Source organism: Protopterus annectens, chromosome 9.part0 (genome assembly GCF_019279795.1).
Source record: "Protopterus annectens isolate FY-2018-M chromosome 9.part0, PAN1.0, whole genome shotgun sequence".
Lineage (NCBI taxonomy): Eukaryota > Metazoa > Chordata > Ceratodontiformes > Protopteridae > Protopterus > Protopterus annectens.
The window spans coordinates 770,307,493-770,321,109 of NC_056743.1; the positions used below are offsets into that span (position 1 = coordinate 770,307,493).

The window sequence follows — 13,617 nt, forward strand, 5'->3', positions numbered from 1 at the left end:
CAAATAAAGGTATTGCTGAAATAAATGTATGTGTACATTCAGATGTGGTCAAAATATACCAATATTTATTAATTATCCTGTTATCTTCATCAGAATGTCTGTCATATGTCATCATAAACCTTGGCATATTATTTACATCACAGGAAAGTGGTTTATATAAGTTACGGCCACTATCACTGAATATAGGAGTTGCCCATGTATCACATCCTTACTCCAGAATTTCTTTCTGCTTAATTAAATTAAGAGAATCATAACCTCTCACCTCAAAGTCATTAATTAAACTTTCCAGCTATTCTTGAAAAACCTCATTTTCAGTATTTAAATGCAACGCGCATATCATCTTACCTTTCACTATATTACCAAACATATGGGAAGGATGCATATTTGCTCTGTACAAATATGTGTTCTTCCTAACTTCCTTAGTATAGCAAGGATGTGAAACATGGGCAGCCCCTATATTCAGTGATAGTGGCCGCAATTTATTTAAACCACATTCTTGTGATGTAGATAATACCCTGTCCCTGAAGAGGGTCTTGTGAGTCCACCATGGTAGTATACACGGCTATATGTACTTCCTGTCCTGCTTTTTATATTTGGAAAAAATCACTTGAAATTTAAAGGACAGGATACAGGAACATTGCTATGAAATCAAGAAGAGAAAACTACCAGTGCTTTATTTAAACACAACCTAGAATGCATCAACTTTAAGAAATTTGTCATTTTTATAGTGGATTTTGTACAATACAATCTAAAGAGATGATGCTAACATTTTATTGGAGCTTAGGGAAATGAACTAGCAGCTAAGATAATTATAGTGTCTGCCCTGGTCTTAACGATGTGATTTCAATAAGTAGTGTGATTAAACTGAGAGCTTTGAATTTATGATCAATTTAGTTGACTTTTAATTTTTAATTTATAGTTACTGTGTTTTTTGTACTATTAAATAACAGTTTTTATTAAATTCAAGTTGTATATTAGATTTTTAAGCAACATTTCTATGTAATCTCAGGTTTTTTTAAAGTTGAGGTTTGGCCATGTGCATTAATTAATCGATTAAACAATATGTCTTACTTGATTGGTTTACAATTTAAAAATTATGGCTGTACTCGTGTGCACACTTCTCTCTGAAAAAGTTTTCAAAGTAGAATGAAAGCACTTAGTTCTGCAATAAACATTGCTACCTGGTTTACACTGTTTGTACTTTTGAACTGCATTTGTTTTTTTTTTTTTGTTTGTTTTTTTTGTTTCATACACTAATGAAATTCATATGACTTAAATGAAAGTGCTACCAAGGTGTTAAAGACTGTTAATAAGACTAAAAAGGTTCAATTCTAGATCATGCCATGTGACTGGAAAACATCGGTTTTGGATGTGTTAGCCATAAATCCCTTATGTGACCAACCATTATCACATACCAAAGACATTGCTGCCCATGTGCAAACTATGACGATGACTATACCAGTGTCTACCAAAAGACTAGACAAGCTTATGCAAGCTATTCAAAACTACCAAGACTTGTAAGCCATATTCAAACATGTGAGAAAGGGATGACCACATTTTTGGACATAAACCAAATGGTTCATGCATAAGTGCTATATAGTCTGAAATCAGTTTTCAGAAGATGACTTTTTTATTGTTATCAAGACAGAATCATAATACCCTCATCCTAGTGGATGGAACCCACCAGAATTGACAAAAAGACCAAAAAACAATCTATTCTTGACTGGACTTTAGTTAATTTCCCCAAAGAAAACTATCATGTGGGCTGTCTACCTGACGTACTAAGTGACCACTGCCCCACATTCCTACTTCGAAAACAGGTAAACATACCCAAACCCATACAGTATAAGGAAATTAGAAATGAGCACAAGGTTAATCCACAAATTCTTAATAGAATACTACAACAATGTAACTGGCACCCACTACAGACTCTGTCACTAGACCAGGCAGTCGACTATTTCAATAGTACTTTTATAAATGTTCTAAATACAGTCACTCCCATTAGAAAATGTAGAATCAAAGTTAACTATGCCCCTTGGCTAAATAGGACCACTAAAGCCTTACTAAAAGCCAGAGACAACACCTGGAAGAATTGGAAAAAGAACAATACCAGCTAAAATAGACAATTATACCAACAACTGCGTAATCAGGCCAAAAATCAAATAAAATTGGATAAACAAAACTACTTCCCTTTTCTACAAAACAAAACTACTTCCTTTTTGTACAAAACAAACATTCCAAAAACCCACAAAAATTCTGGCAGGCTATCAATTCCCTTCTAAAACCCGGCAAAACTACCACCCCCACCCCAAACACCAGTAATCACAATGACAGCATAGCTTCTCAATTTAATCACCACTTTACAGAATCCATTCTGACATCATCTACCCAACTATCTAACAATAATCCTACAATTACACCAACTATAGAGAACAATACTTTACCCTTATTTACACTCTCACCTATCCCAACCTCTATGGTAAAAAATACTACTTAAAACTTAAACCTACCACCCTCGCAGCAGATGGTCTGCCCACTAATTTCTTAAAATTAGCTGCAGAGTCCTTGGCCTACCCTGTCTCAGTTCTCATTAACCCTCCATACAAGAAGCCCAAATCCCCAAATTATGGAAAGTATCATACATTATTCCTCTTCACAAAGGTGGCAATTCCTATGAGCTATCAAACTACTGCCCCATTGCTATCCTATCTTCCCTTTCCAAGCTCCTAGAGAAATGTATTCACACCCAAGTGATGCACTTCCTAATCTCACACAATCTCCTCTCATCCACGCAGCATGGCTTCTGCCCAAATCATAGTACAACTACGGCTCTTCTGTCCTTCACCAATCAGGTTAACCAACTGAGAAACAACAATCACTTTGTATCAGCCATATTCATAGACTTATCTAAGACATTCAACATGGTCTCTCACAACCTGCTTCTAGACACCCTAACCACAATGTCCTTTGCCCCCTCCACTATTTCCTGGTTTAAAAACTATCTCTCCAATAGACAACAGTCAGTCAGTCAAATGGCAAGGTGTACTATCACCTTTACTACCAACCACTATAGGCATTCCACAAGGATCAATACTGGGCCCTCTACTATCACAATTTTCACAAATAAAATACACACCTCCACCCTGCATGCAACACTCATACAGTATGCAGATGACTCTACCTTCATCTGCTCTGCCCCATCCATAGCCACCCTTCAAAAACTTACCCAAGAGTCCTTCTGTTCCATCGAGAAATGGATTACTGACATCCAACTTATTCTAAACCCTAACAAGACCAAATTACTTCTCTTTACCCCCAACAAACACAGGACCACACCCACCTCCTTCACTATCACCTCCAAAAATGGCACAACAATCTCCCCATCACCCCACACTAAGCTCCTAGGCATAGAAATTGATAAGGATCTTCACTTTGATGTCCATATCTCTCAAACCATTAAAAATGTACATAAAAGGTTAGGTACTCCATACAAACACAAACAGTTCTTATCAGATCAAGCATGAATCACCCTAGCCCAAACACACCTACTGTCTACCCTAATGTACGCATCCCCAATCCTAACCACCATCAGGAAAACAGATATGGACAAACTAGAAGCATGTTACAATAAAACTGCAAAATTCGCAAATAACTCCACATTTAGAAGCCATCACTGCCTTGCCTTAAAAGAGCTACAGTGGCTAGAACTCCCACAATTAATTAGCTACCACCAACTAGTGCTCACCTACAACACACTAAATAATCCCCACAAAGCCCCAGCCTTAACTCAACTAATAAACCAATACGTAGCAAACCGATCCCTGAGGTCATCAAGCAAAATCCTACTCTGTGTGTCCAGAGCTAACAATACTGCAGGGAAAGCTCTCTTCCCCTATACCATCACTAAGAAATGGAATAGCCTCCCCCAAAATATCTCGACTGCTCCTTCTATATCACTATTCAAAGAATCACTCAAGGCACACCTCACAAAGTCCTGGCTTTGTCCCTGCATCATTTAGATATTCTCCTCTTCTCCCCACTCTTACTATCCCCTTCTCCTCACTCACTTCTATCCCTACAATATTCTACTAAAAATACTCTAATGCAAGAACTTCTACACATAATCATTATGTATTATGCATATTATGTTTTGTCAGATATCTCCTTCATTGCATAAGTTGATAATGAGCATTTTTTCTCTCCCAAATACTCCCACCCAGAGCTATGAGTAAACATGCAAGCATTAGCTTGCATAGAACAAACTACTGTATATACCTGCATGATTGCACTGTATCATATATCCTTTGGTATATATTTTATTACATTGTATTATATTTACTTTGATCTATATATCTACCACTGTACTTATTAGATGTGGAGCTTTACTCCCCGGGCCTCCGCTGTAAATGGACCTTGCTCCAGTCAGACATTCCCAGTAATATAATGTAAAATAAATAAATAAATAAATAACTAGTGAGCAGAAATACATAAAATGCACAAACATCATCAGGATATCAACAAATGTCAAGAAGAAGCCAAAGTGTCAGCATAGTGGCCAATCATCAATCAAGACATTATAAACATGCTGTCCTGAGGGTCATTTCTGCATTGTGCATAAATTGTCAGAGACAGCCAGTCATGGCAACACCCTTATCCCAAGGTATTTGGCAAAAGATAGCCATTGGCTTAAAGGTTCATAGGTGTTTACTAGGCTAACAACCACAAAGGCCTTTTTAAGCCTAGCCATGCATCCCAAATCTCTGATGAGTTGTGATACCCTTGATAAGTGTAAGCATGGGCCTGGGAGATGAACCATTTACAGGTTACCTGTGTCCATTAGAGACATAGGTGCCAAACCAGGGATGAATTTCTGGTTTCCCATCCAATTGTCCAAGTTGCACTTGAATTGGGTTAGGGAGGAACTCTGTTTGACATGGATGTGGAGCCTGTTCCATAGACTGGGTAGTCTCTGAGATACATATCTATCTCTCCAGCAGGTCCTGTTTATATCACAGGCTAGGTTTAAGTCTTTAGAACAGGTAATTCTGGTACTGTTTGTTTTGTGATTATGCAGGAGGTCCATCAGAGTGGGGTCAGACAATGCCCTGTATGCCAGGCATAGATCTCCCCTCAAAAGCCTGTAGGAGACAGAATACAGGGATAGGGCCTTGATGCAGTCAGCATAGGACATATTACTTATGCCCTGTATTTTAGTGAGGAACCTCTGTGGAAGTTCCAGTTGTTGGATATGCCTGGTTAGGTACATACCAAAGGGGGCACTTTACTCAATGATAAGTCTGATGAATACCGAATACAGTGGAACAATAACTTCTTTGGAGTTAGATGACATACCTTTGTTTATAAGTTGTGCAACATAGAATGATTTCCTCACCACTGTAGATATGTGATGATCAAAGGCTAGATTACTATCTATATGTGTCCATAAGTCCCTGACTACTGCGTCAACTCTAAGGGGTGTGTTGTCAGTATGATAGTTACCAGGGATGGATGACTTCCCAAAGGATACTGTTATGCATTTCTTATCATTTAGTTTTAGTCCATGGCTCTGACACCAGTTGTTTGCCTATGTCAGCCCCTCCTGGAGAACATTTGTGTCAGTATGAGATTCAATGACAGCTCCTAATTTGCAATCATCTGCAAATTTAGTCAGCCAGAGACCACGGACATTGGCCTTGACTTCTGAGAAGTAAATGTCAAAAAGGAGCAGTCCAACGACCAATCCCTGAGGGACTCCACTTGTGACTGGCCTCTTTGTAGAGGTAGACTTCCCCAAATGTAACTTCCTGGGTCCTGTCTGTGAGCCAGTTGGCTATCCACCAGGTGACATGCGGGTTTGTACCTAACCTCTTGAGTTTGTCAACAATGCCCGAGTGGGGCATTGTGTCAAATGCCTTGGCCAGGTCAAGGTAGGCAATGTGAATGATTTTGCTCTCATCCATTGTTTTGGTGACCTTCTCAAAAAAGTCCACCAGGTTGAGTAGGCATGATCTATCCTTGACAAAACTAAACTGGGTTAGGTCCAGTGTCTAGAGGTTTACTATATCTCTTTTGATCATCTCCATGATAATTATTTCCATGGCTTTACATATAAGACTAGTGAGACTTATGGGTCTGTACTTTCCAGGGTCTGTAGATGGCCCACTTTTGTGCAGAGGGATGACTGTTACCTTTTTCCATTCATGAGGCATGAAACCAGTTTGGAGGCTACAATTAAATAGTAATTCCAGAGGTTCTGATAGGTCATGTTTCATGCTACATAGAAGGCATCCTGGGATATTGTCTGGGCCCATTGATGCAGTGTTCTTGGTCTTAGAGAGTGCATTAAGGACCTATTCCCTAGTGATAGTAGGGGGAGTTATATTTGATGATATTTCCTGAGGGAAGGTTGAGGGGGAGAGAGGAGTAAAGTTGGAGATGAAGTTATCAGCCAGGAAGTTTGATATATCTTCTGGCTCAGTATAGGTGGCTCCATTTACAATGAGCTCTGCACACAATTGTTTACTGTCTTTGAGGTTGCGGACATAGCTAAAGCATGCTTTGTGGTTGTCCTTGGCCTGGGAGGCCAAACTTACCTCAAATTTGGCTTTGGCAGACTTTATTTGTCTTCTGAGCTGTTTGTTTAGTTTGATGAGAGTGCTTTTATCCTGCTAGGTGCTGCACCTCCTAATTTTTGCCATGATTTTCTTCCTCCTGTTATACATCCGACCGATGTTGTGATTCCACCAGGGTGGCTTGTTTTTTATTTATTTTATTTTATGTGAGTTTAAGGACAAAAACTGTTTTATTGTTGTAGATTATTACTATTGCAAAATAGAAATAATCCATGTACTGACTATTACTAGCCAACAAATAATTGCTAAATTCAAAACAGTGTTCACAAGGCATGTTCTACCCACTGAAGTGGTTACAGAAAATGGCACACAATTAATGTCAAGTGAGTTTCAACAATTTATTGCTGACTATGTATTCACCCACACATACTACATCAGTCCTCACTATATTCATTCAAATGGTGAAGCTGAGAAAGAAGCATAGACTGTCAAAAAAGAGGGTAAAACAACATATCAGCAAAAAGCTCACATGGCACATCAAACTACTCTATACAGTGCCACCCGAGTAAGCCCTTTACAGCTAATACTTGGAAGATAAATTTGAACTAACATGCTAATTTTAGAATTAAAACTTAAGCCTAAAGTTATTATGTACAAAGGAGTCAAACAAAATGACAAAAAGCCAAGCCCCATACAAACTTTTTATGACAGACATGAATTTGCAGATCCCCTACCTATTCTTCAACTAAGCCAAACAGTTTACTTAAAGTTAGAGGGGAAGAAAAAGTGAAACACAACTGGTGTTGCAATATGAAAAGCTGCTGAGTCACAATCTTTCATGGTGCAAACAAAAGATAGCACCATGGTAAGATGAAATTGGAGATGTAACCAGTTAGTTCCTGATGAGTGTCAACCTGAATGCAGTGTTCCAGGGAACCAATCAAACCACTCTGAGACAAGAATAACCAGATCAATGTCCAATAAAGCTGGACCAGTACTGACAAAATATCTACCTCAGTTAAACAATTGAGGTATGGGTGGAAGTTCAAGTTTGATGATTCACAGTAACCAACTGTGTGCTGTCCAAGCAATGCAATCGAGTATGGCTGTTACTATTCCCAATCTTGTTACCTTTGTTTTGTCTACTGACTGTAAAAATTATAATGCTTGATATAATAGTATGCCTCAGAGTTTCTCATCCACAGGTTCTCATTCCATTTCTAGTTCCAGTTTGGGCAGTATTTGAATAGCTAGAATTAGTTTAGTAGTCCAAATTGCTTTAAGAGTTGCGATAGGGTAATGGGAACAGTTATGTAATTCTGTGGGCTTCCTAGTAATAAATTTCCAAATATTTCATAAATAATTATATTGCTTGTATATATTAATTATATGCATTTGCAGGATCAGTCCATAGTATTGAAAGCATGATTCGCTGGTTGTGCATTACTGTAGTTCATAATTATAAAAAAAGAGAGCTTTCTGTTAAGGGGGTGGGGTTGGTGGGGGTGTAATGGTAAGTGGAATGAAGTTCATAAAGTGTGTGTGTGTTGTAAAAATATAATCTAGCCATTGCCACTTTAAAACTGATATAAAGCATTGCTATTTTAAGACTGTGAATGGGGGTTCCTTCATTGAAGGTTCTGCATTAGGCCCGGCAAGCCAGCACATAAAAATCTACTGCCAATCATTAGCGGACCGGAGTTCCGCTGTGGCAACCCCTAACCGGGAAAAGCTGAAAGACACAACAACAACATATCCCATAATGTACTATATATCTAAATTAAAGTCAATGTCCCATTCCTGAAGAATTACTATCATCTCTGTTGAACTGCCATATTGTTCAGAAGAAAGTTACCTACTTGGCTAAATGATGTTGTATCTTGACATTTCTAAAACTACCTGCAAACGGTACTGATTAACCAAGCACACTCTGGCAGTGCAGGTCAGTTTGAATATATTACTGTGATTCAATTACTAGAACAACATGTTTTTCATCAAAATATATTTTCTGAAGAAAAATAAGAAATATGAAACTCTGCTGACTGGCAATATGGACTCTGGCTGTAGACCTTAAAGATTTACCAGAAAAAAATACAAGGGACAATGATAAATATGAGGCAAAAAATCAGAAACTGCTAAGAGGTATGGCAACCATACTTTCTTCTTTCATAGTTCTCCTGAGCTGCACCTTTATTTTTCCCTTTGATCTCCAAGTTCTCTGCACATTCTGTGTTACTGTCACACATAAAATGATGCCAGCTTGGACACACCTCCTTAGGGAGGAACATAGGAGAAACGTACATTGTGTAAAATCCTATAATAACAGTAGATGTCCTTCACTGTTGCAGTATTCTTAACAATAGGGATCTCCCACACAAGGCAGTCTGATGTTCAGACAGTATACCAAAGCTTAATGATTGCTCTGCATGCCACACATATACTCCCTGTACAGAACATAGGGCATAAAAGTGACATATGGACACAGTTACCCAGAACTAAATTACCCCAGAAGAGAGCAGTCTCCACAGGACAAAGGAGTCCATCCACATCCAGAAGGAAAAAATACAGATGAAAAAGGAGAAACCCCTAGCCAGAAGGGAATTCAACCAAAAGCAAAACAAACGAGGGGTTTGGGGGAGTGAGAAAATACTGCAACAGTGAGGAAAATGATATCTACTGTTATGGTACGATTTTATACAACTGTACTATGTCCTTCTGTATCACTGTTGCAGTATTCTTAATGTTAGGGAGATCAAAAAATCTCAAGAATTGGAATGTGAGGTGGAAGGCTGAGAGGATCCCTCAACAAACCCATATAAAATGGTTGTAGCAAAACCTGCTCTGGCACCAATAACCATACCCAACGTATAATGTTTAGTAAAGGTATGCAGTGAAGGCCGAGTAACAGCTTCAGTGATGGAATTGGTGTCCAACCTCTTGAATAAAGCACCAGAAGAGGCAACAGCCCTAGTGGAATGAGCTCTAATAGAAGTAGACAAAGATTTGCCATGAAAAATATAACTAAAATAAATGGCCTTAGATATCCAGGAGGAGATGGTTTGCTTAGAAACAGCCAAACCCAATGTACTGGGAGGAAAGGAAACAAAAAGTTAGTCACAATTCTGAATGGCCTTAGTTTTATCCAAATAGTAACTGAGCTGTCTGTCCAAATCCAAAGTATGCAAGACCCTCTCAATAACAGACTGAGGAGAAGGTAAAAAGGAAGGGTGTTGTACCAACTGATTTAAGGGCAACTCATTCACTACCTTGGGCATAAAACAAGAATTAGTATGAAGGGATACCCTGTCTCTGTGGAAAACCAAAAAGGAGGAATGGCCATAAGGACCTGGAGCTCAGAAACCCTCTGAACAGAAGTAAGAGCCAGCAACAAAACAGTTTTCCAGGTACAATGCTGAAAGAAGCAGAATCTGCAGGCTCAAAAGGAGCCTATGTCAATTTTTCCAAAACAAAATTAAGGTCCCAAGAAGGAGGAGGAATAGGGTTCCTTGGAGGCCTAAGATGTTGGACACCTTTAAGAAATTGTTTGACATCAAAACAAGAAGCTAAAGGAGGATTCAAGGGCAAACAAGCAGAAAAGGTTGATAAATGGGCCTTCACTGAAGAATAGGTCAAGCCAGACTGTAGCAACTCAAACAAATAGGACAGGACCAAAGGGACTCCCACTAAAAAAGATCCTAGTTCAGAGCACGGCACCTGACAGAAAATATTTTCCATTTGGACATATAAGATTTTTTGGCCGAGGGTTTCCTTGCCTCCTGTAAAACCCTGAATATGTCCTCAGAAAAGAGGTGCCTGAAAGGGATCAAAACCCTATCACCCAGAGTGTCAGTTAAAGACTGAGCAAGTGAGTATGGATGAGAGACCCTTTGTCCTGTGTGAGGAGATCCAACTGGTGAGGTAACTTGTGATTGCCCCTGGCCAGATGCTTTAAGAGGGGGAACCAGTGCTGTCTTGGCCAAAAGAGAGTCACTAGCAAGATTTTTGGGGAGTCCAGCTGAATCTCCTGCAGGATTCTTAGAAGTAGAGGAAGACGATTGAAAGCATAAACAAACACACTCTTCCAAGGAAAAGAAAGGGTGTCCATCTTCCACGCCAAATGGCATGGCACTCTAGAACAGAAGAGATGGAGCTGTCTATTCAGAAGGGAAGCAACATGATCTACCTGAGGAAGTCCCCACCAATGGAAAATGTTCAGAAACACATCTCTGTGAAGCATCCATTTGTGAGCCTGTGTTTTGGGCCTGCTCAGAGAATCTGCCACTAGATTGTGCTCTGAAGAATGTATACTGCCTGAAGAGGTAGCTGATAACCGAGAGCCATCTCCCAAGCCTGAAGAGCCATCCTGTAGAGAAGGTAAGACTCTGGGCTTCCCTGCTTGTTGATCACTGTAGTGTTATCTGTGTACATCTTCAAGGGGCCTGGAGAGAACATGGGATAAAAAGCATAAAGGGACAAAATCAGGGCTTTCATCTTTGATGTTGATATGGTCTGACTTCTGATGGGGGGGGGCAAAGACCCTAAATTTTCAGATGACCAAATGAAGCCCCCCACCCCATGTCTGAAACATCACTGAACAGTTCTTGAGGACTGGAAGCTGAAACAGTAAACCTGGGTTGAGAGAAAACTGTTGAATCCACCACTTTAATTCCTCCTTTAGACAAGGAAGGAGAGGTACACTAAAATCCAGGGGGTGGCAACACTGCAGCCAAACTGACTTGAGGTGCCACTGAAGCTTCCACATATGCAGTCTGGCAAAATGGAACATTTGAATAGAAGAGGCCATGAATCCCAGGGCCCAAAGAAACATTCTGGCTGGCATGGCAGCCAGAGGAAGAAGATACTGAAAGAAGGGTGTCAATGACAAAACTTTTGGAGGTGGAAGACAGGTCAAAATTGACATTGTTTGAATCCTGCATCCCATATACACATGATCCTCAGATGGAATCAGGACAAGCTTTTGGAAGTTGATAGTGAACCTCAGACTTTGAAGAAGATAGATGGTGAATGACAACTCCTGTAACAGGTGACTGAGAGAATGTGCCTGAAGTAACAGATCATCTAGATAAGAAAAAATCTGAATGCCTTGGAGCCTGCAAAAAGCAATCATGGGAGCTAGGCATTTTGTGAATACACTTGTGGCAGTAGAGAGGCCAAATGACAAAGCAAAGAACTGAAAATGAGAGGGAGAAACAGAAATGTAAAAATGTCCTGAAAAGAGGGTGAATAGGGATATGAAGGTAAGCATCCTTCAGATCTAAAGGCACCAGAAAAGCCTGGGGTAATAATAGAGGAAACAGAATTTGAAGAGTAATCATCCAAAAAGAAGGAACCTTGAGCAAGGTGTTGAGCAGGGAGAGCTCCAGAATAGGTCTCCAAGTTCCCTCCTTTCAAGGAACCAGAACATCCTGGAACATAAACCCTTTCCCACTCAGGAAGGGGGGGCATGTTGAATTTTTCCTTGGTTCATCAGGGAACCTAGGACCTCTGGAAAATAAGGAAGTTGCTCTAGAGGAAGTTGAGGAATCCTATACCATTAAGTAACCCTGATGGATGATAGAAAAACCCCAAGAGTCTGAAGTGATGAGAAGGCAATTTGGAAGACAAAGGGAAAACCGAAGGGACAAATGAACCTGGTCTAAGAGAAGGGTGGTTTATCAAAAAGAAGCAGGCTTATCAGATAAAGGAGGCTTTTGGTCCACAGACATCTGAGAAGCCTTAGCAGACGGGGGCCTGCCTACCACCCTTCCTGCCCTTGGAGGCCTGTTGGGGTTGCCTGTGAACAAAGGCAGATCTAGAAGGATAATTCCTCTGGAACTTGTGGATAGGATAAAAAAATAAGGTCCTGCAAGGCTTTGCCTTTCTGTTGAATGGACTTAAACAGGTCAGCAGGAGCAGTCCCAAAAAGATGTTTATTATCCAAACCAGCATCCAGCAACTCGGCCTTAATGTCCTCAGGCAAAGACTGGAGATGAAACCAAGAATAATACCTCATGACAGACCCAAAATCCACAGCCCTGGAAGAGGCATCAGCAGCATCATAGCTACACTTAATAGAGTGGTGAGCCAACTGAAAAGCAGAACCTAAAATAGATAAGGTAGAGGATTTCCTTCAGAATCAGGTTGGTCAGAAATAACTTGACAAGCCTGAGCAATCAAGGCCAGAGTATACTTGGTCATGTGGGTGTAGTAATTAGCCCTAAAGGTCAAAGTAGAAGCAGTGTAAGGTTTCTTTCCAATCCTCTCCATTGCTCTACTATCCTTATCAGAATGCAAAAGTTTGGAAGAGGGTAGGAGCTTAGAAGGTTTGTGATAAGACACTGACACCACACCAGGATCAGCAGAAGGACAGTTAAATAAAAATTGACAGTCCTCAGGAACCTTATAGAACCTACCAGGTTTCTTGAGAGCAGGGGGCTGAGAATCAGGATACTTGGAAGCAGCAATGAAAGTGTTTAACAAGGCAGCCAGTACAGGAGGAAATGAAGATGGTTTAGGAGTATCCATCTGAAGCAAGTCATAATATCTTCTCTGAATATCAGACACTTGAGAAGAATCTTACTTAAAGTATTCCATCATCCTAGTAATTGTGTCCCCAAAGGACAATTCCTCAAAAGGAGACTCAGGACTAACAGATTCCTCCTAATCAGAACCATAAGCCAAAGGTGAATGCATCTGTGAAGAATAAGGCAAAGACCTCTCATCAGACTCTGAATCCTCATTTGAGGAATCTGTTTTTTTAAGCTATTTAGAATGGGTGGAGGTTCAAGGAAAAGCAGGCACCCAAACCCCTTGAAAAGGCTTCATGGACATCAAGGCAGAAAACAAGCCCCATGTAAACTCTTGCCATTCCCTTTGAGGATCCTTAGGAAGACGGACCAAGACATGCTTCTTTTTTTGTCTTTTCTTGGAAGGGACATCAGCCCTAACAAATACTGGAGGTTCTAACCCTTGGTGATATTTGACAAGAGAACCCATAAACTCCTCCCTGATCAATATCTGTGGAATCCTTCTAGGACCCTCCAAG

At 40.1% G+C, this 13,617-nt stretch overlaps 1 long non-coding RNA gene across 1 annotated transcript in view; it reads left to right on the forward strand.

The window, feature by feature from the left end:
- LOC122811512 overlaps window positions 1-13,617 on the forward strand; it is a 518,443-nt gene that overhangs the window by 244,556 nt on the left and 260,270 nt on the right. The window lies entirely within an intron of this gene.